The following is a 6,400-nucleotide window of genomic DNA, read 5'->3' as shown; positions in this document are numbered from 1 at the left end:
TCTCCTCCTTGAAGATGCTCCTTAAAAAGTGCTTTGGGATGTCCTGAGGTTGTGAAAAGCACCATATAAATGCAAGTTCTTTCTTTGACCCCTTGTCCCAATATCCCCTTCTTTGGCTCAGTGTCAATTTTCCTCTGATTACATTCCCATGATATACCTTGGGACGTTTTACCACAATTTAGGCGTTATATAAATGCAAGTAGTAGTTGTTGATAATGTCATGGAAGCACAATTGAACTGTGCTGTAAACTCTTATCTTTCTTCCCTTCTCCCATCATCTCTCGTTTCTTTTACACTCACTTGGTTAAAAATTTCTTTTTAAGATTTGCTGTTGCGCGAACTGAGCACATTGAATGAATGAGCTGTTCATTCATCATTGGATGGTATGCAAAACTAATTTAACACATGTTAACAGGTCATCTGTATGACTTATTAAAACACACAGGCCAACTAAATAAAACCATATCCATCAAAGCATAGCATTGCAAGACTCAGAGGGGACATTAATAGAGCTCTACAAAATACATAGCAGTATATGAAAAAGTACACTTGGAACAAAACCTTCAGATACATCAAGGCTGCAGGATAAGAGGTTCAGGGTAGCAAAGGGTAAAAAGGCATAAGTACAGAAAGTGGGGGGAGTTTGCAAGATGCTCAGTAAGTCAGAAGTGGATAAATGCTAACTGCTGAAAAAAACTACACTTCAACACTAACGGACACCAATGTTACAAATTTTCAGTCTGCCTTAGATATTCTTTCAGATTCAGCGGTGTTGGTCACTCCTGTTAGTGGTCCCTGCATATTACATTCTGGACCGTGCCCATACTACCCAATATCTAATCATATGACAGCATAACCTAGGGCACAACAATAGTACCCTCTGGTGATCTGAACTGGATATTATGAAAAGAAAAAGAAAAAAAAAGAACTGGATCTTGTGGCTTTTGCTCATGCCCTCACATATATTTCTCCAATCTTTTAATAGGCAGACTAATAATACTTTAGTGAGACAAGGCCAGATACGAATCATTAAGCTACTTTACAGAAAGCAAGTGAGCTGTGAATACAGAATTAACAGTTATAAACAAAACTCACATGCCACACTTAACTTCAAACGTCTCCTCGTATATAAGAAAAATAATAAATCCTGCCGCCCTGTCTCAGTTAGTAGGCTAAATACACTTGTTTTCTCATCTTAGCATTGAAACAGGCCAAGGCTTAATGGGTTTGGTCAGCATTACTCTCACAATGAACTGCCGATCCCTTGCCTGCCTTTCTTTCAGCAGACCATCCCAACTAACTTCCACATATGGGTCTTTGCCTCCTTTTTGTTTGTTACTCTGACCCCAGGAAGTGGAGGAGGGGGGGGGGAGGGGGGGAGGGGTGTTGGCTGTCCCTCCAACTTCTTCTCCATTCAGAAATTCACCAGTAGGCCTTCCCTCCACCCCTACCCCCTCACTACCTCTCCCCCTCTACCTCAATTATATCACCCCTCAACCTTCCAAACTCAAGGGAATACACCCAAAGTTTATGCAACCTGCGTTCATAACTTAATTCTTTAAGCTCCGGTATCATTCTGGTAAACCTTCACTGTATCCCGTCCGAGGCCAATATATTCTTCCTGAGGTGCGGTGCCCAGAACTGAATACAGTACTCCAGATGGGGGCTGACCAAGGCTCTGTATAACTGAAGCATAACTTCCTCCCCTTTATATTCCAGCCCCCTTAAGATAAAGACAAACATTCCAATAGTCTTTTTGATTACTTTTTCCTCCACAGTTTCTAGTCTCTCGCCATTATGAAAATATTTCAATTTGCCTTTGTTGGATCGAAAGTGGATGACCTCACACTTCCCCACAATGAGCTCCAGCTGACACATTTAATCTATGTTCCTTTGCAACTTCCTGCTCCCTTTTACACAATTTACTGTTTCCTGACTTAGTGTCATCTGCAAACTTTGATATACAACTTTATTTCTTCATCCAAGTCATTGGTGTCCTGGCCAATATTTATCCCTCAACCAACATCACTAAAACAGATTATCTGGTCATTATCACATTGCTGTTTATGGGACCTTGCTGTGTGCAAATTGGCTGCCGCGTTTCCTACATTACAACAGTGACTGCACTAAAAAAGTACTTAATTAGCTGTAAAGTGCTTTGGGACGTCCTGAGGTCGTGAAAGGCGCTGTATAAATGCAAGTCTTTCTTTTTGATATATATATGGTGAAAAGCTTAAGCCCCAGTACAGATCCCTAGAGAACACCACTTATCACATTCTGCCAATCAGAGTACATTCCCTTTATCCCTACTCTCTGTCTCCTACCTCCTAACCAATTATCAACCCATGTCCAAGGTTATCTCCAATTCCATGGACTCTCATTTTTGCCAATAATCTCTTGTGCAGAATCTTATCAAATGCCTTCTGGAAGTTCATGTGGACAACATTCAGAGACATTCCCCGGTCCACCATGTTAGTGACCTCCTCAAAAAATTCAACAAGATTAGTGAGACATGACCTACCATTCACAAATTCTTGCTGACTCTCTTTGATCAGCTCATACTTGTTCAAACGCACTGTCACTCTGTCACAAAATATTCAGCATGAAACCACGTTTCCATAACTTAGGTGTGTGTGCAGGTTTGTTTTGCCTCCAGCGCTGCCTCCTTTGTGGCCCCAAAATTGTTCTCACAAAATTGGCCGCACTAGAAATCAGGTGCATGAGATCTGGAGCCCAATTTTCTGACCTGTGACCATCGTCATCAACAACAACAACTTGCATTTATATAGTGCCTTTAACGTAGCAAAATATCCCAAAGCACTTCACAGGAGCGTTATCAAACAAAATTTGACACTGAACCACACACAGACGTATTAGGACAGGAGATCAAAAGCTTGGTCAAAGAGGTAGCCAGCGAGGCTACATGCCATTCAGGAGTTTTGTGAAATTAGCCTTCCAAAGTTTGATTTTTAAAATAAAAATGGATTCTTTCCACTTAAGTCTGATGATGTGGAGGTATTAGTTATTAGAGTTTTTTGTTGAATACTCACCATCAATCAAAATTTAAGCTGTGATCCTGCCTCCTATCCAGGTGCCAATATACCCAATGTTTGGTTTGGGCTTACCAAAAGGTGGGAAACACCCATATGTGTCTGGGGTGGAGTCTGACCATAGGGCTCGATTTTGCGATCGCGTTTCCGGCGGGTTCCCAGCGGGGTGGCCCCGAAAATCCCGATATCCGGTCACGTGACCGGATCACGACGAAATCCCGGCCACTTCCGGGTACCGCGCTGACGTGCGGGGCTGCGCGCGCAAGCCCCGCTGGTGGGAATCCCGCAGGCAATTAAAGCCAGCGGGGTTCCACTTGAGTGTACTTAACTTGCTCGTTGTGGTCAGTTAATGAGCTGAAGCAGCTGTCAAAAGAGGAAGTGTGGGATTTTAGGTTCAAGGCAGTGAGTTTCACACACTGGGGGAAACAGTCCCTTTCCAACCAGGCGTGTTGCAGCCAGCAGCCTGTGGCAGGTGCCAAGGTGCACTCCACGGGGGAGAGCCCTCACCCACGCAGGAGGCCACCGCATCACATAGGGCAACCCCTGCCCTCCACCACCCCCCGCCAAGCCAGAGGACACACCGACACGAAACCGCAGCCCCAGTCCGAGGACCCACCCACCTACCCTGCACAACCCCTCACACCAACACCTGCCAGATGGGTGGTGCGTTGACATCGTCGGAGGACGAACAGGATGACCAGCCCCAGCAGCCTCGCAGTCCACGCCGTCCGCCTCGGAGACGTGGGGCTCCCCAACACGGTGCTGCGGCACACCCACCTGCACAGCAGGAGGGAGGGCAACCGCAGAGAGAGATGCGTCGCAGGAGGCACTACCCTCCGCACAGGGTGTACAGAGCGAGGCTCAGCTTCATGGACCTCTCCGAGGAGCAGTGCATACGGAGGCTCAGAGTCAATCGCCAGGTAGTCGCCGACATCTGCAGCCTCCTTAACGACGAGCTGCTCCCTGATGGACCAAGCAGCATCTTCCTACCTGTCGCCGTCAAAGTCACCACTGCCCTCAACTTCTTCGCATCCGGTTCCTTCCAGGGTGCCACCGGGGACATCACCGGGGTCTGTCAGTCCTCTGCACACAAGTGCATAAGGCAGGTCACTGATGGGTTGTTCCGCAGGGCCTCGCACTACATCAACTTCGCCATGGACGAGCGCAGCCAGATGGAGAGGGCGGTTGGATTCCATGCCATGGCCGGCTTCCCACGGGTGCAGGGTGTAATCGACTGCACCCACATCGCAATACAGGCACCTCCGCATGAGCCAGGGCTGTTCATCAACAGGAAGGGGTATCACTCCATGAACGCCCAGCTCATCTGTGACCACCGCCAGAGATTCCTACACGTGTGCGCCAGATACCCCGGCAGCTGCCACGATGCCTTCGTCCTCAGGGAGTCCGCCGTCCCGCCCATCCTGCAGGCACCCAACGCCGGCAACGGCTGGCTCCTCGGCGACAAGGGGTATCCCCTACACACGTGGCTCATGACACCTCTGAGGAACCCCATCACCGAGCCGGAGCGTCGGTACAATGACAGCCACACTGCTACCAGGTCTACAATTGAGCAGACCATAGGGCTTCTCAAGATGCGCTTCAGGTGCCTTGATCGTTCTGGGGGAGCGCTCCAATACACACCATTCAGAGTGGGACGAATCATAGTTGTCTGCTGTGCCCTGCACAACATGGCCCAACAGAGGGGGGTGCCGCTGGAGGAGGCCCCATCCACACCCGCCACCCACATTGAGGAAGGCGAGGGCGAGGAGGAGGAGGAGGAGGAGGAGGAGGCGGAGGAGGAGGACGCGCAGGAGGATGTTGGACGACCCATGCGCCGAGCCGCGACTCACCGGGATGGTCGCCGGGCCAGGGAGGCACTCATACGTCAACGGTTCTCCTAGAGTCAGACACTGCGAGGCGCTCGCATCTCCTCACCTGCACATGCGAGCGGCCATACCAGCCCCCTCCACTGAAGAGTGCTGCCAGTAATCCTGCACCCACAGCAGTGTGCCCAATGGGTGGCAGCAGGTGTTCGCCGTCATGATGGCCTCCACGGAACGCACCTATTGCACAAGCCGCGGAAGAATGGACGAGAGGTGGCAGGAGTGGTGAGAATAGAGTATTTAATATCTCGAATGTGACATTATATATATAAAAAAAGTACAAATTAATAAACACCCTGGTGTATTCCCTTTGTGATTATAAGGCCTTTGCAATTCTTTTCCGGGAACCCCTACGTGGTGCTACCCCTTTGGCTCCAGCAGAGGTAGTGGCAGGTTGCTCGTCTTCTTGCCTTGACCGGGTAGATGCTTTTGGCGGACGGCCCCTGGGTTTCGGTGCCCGTGACGGCACCTCCACAGACTGCTCCTCCTGCACCGGGGCAGGGGCAGACTCGGCCACCTGGAGAGGAGGCACCATTGCGGGTACTGGTTGAGAGGTGGGCGACGGGTGGGACGTGGGGGCGCCTTGAGAAGCGTCCCCGCTTCCATGTCCCCGGTCACCATCATCCCTCTCTTGGCCTCGGCCCACATCACCCCTTCCACCCTGCTGGACGGCAGTTTGGATGGCATGTGTGAGGCCTTGCAAGACCACCCCTAGTGTATCCCTCAGCCTGTTGATGGCGTCGGAATGTTGCTCACCCTGAATCCGTACAGACGTTGTCAGGGCCTGCATGGACTCGATCTGGAGCTGTGCATGACGCTCGAGGGAGGCCAGCCTGTCCTCCACCGCAGACAGTCCCGCACCTACCCGCGACACTGTGTCGCCGGTACCCTCCTGTACATGCGCCACCAATGCCCACATGCAGGAGTTGGACTCCTCCATCGCCTGCGCTATTGTGGACAATGCGCGCGGCACCTCTGCCAGTACCTCAGCAATTAGCTGGTGGCCCTCGACGACTCTCCTTTTCACTGGTGGCCCCCTGGGTTCAGCATCTGGGTCCGGCTGAGCAGAGCCTGGAGAGGAGTGCTCCCTCCGTCGCGGACCCTCCGCGGCTGCCCCTGCCACCAGGGTCTGCTCATGCTCACTCGTGCGCGGTGACTCACCAAGTGCTACCCCAACTAGTTGGTGAGGGGGACCCACCGAGGTGCGTGTCTCTGCGCTGGTGGATGGTTGGCTCTGATGTGACGATGCACCCTTAGAGACCGCCATGTCCTCTGAGGAATCGCCCTCCACGATCGCTTCACACAAAGACGGACCTGCAAGAGAACAGAGGGCACTTTGAGGCATGTGGACCAACTTGACAGTGCGCCTGATGGCAGGTGATGATACGGTAACTCGCGCTCATGGGTGTTGAGTGTCAGCTTTCCCTTACCGGCCGTTTCGGCAGCGACACACTCGCCATCGGCCAC

The sequence above is a fragment of the Heptranchias perlo genome, chromosome 9 (genome assembly GCF_035084215.1).
Source record: "Heptranchias perlo isolate sHepPer1 chromosome 9, sHepPer1.hap1, whole genome shotgun sequence".
Classification (NCBI taxonomy): domain Eukaryota; kingdom Metazoa; phylum Chordata; class Chondrichthyes; order Hexanchiformes; family Hexanchidae; genus Heptranchias; species Heptranchias perlo.
The sequence above is the reverse complement of the archived record's forward strand: the minus strand, read 5'-3'. Positions refer to the sequence as shown.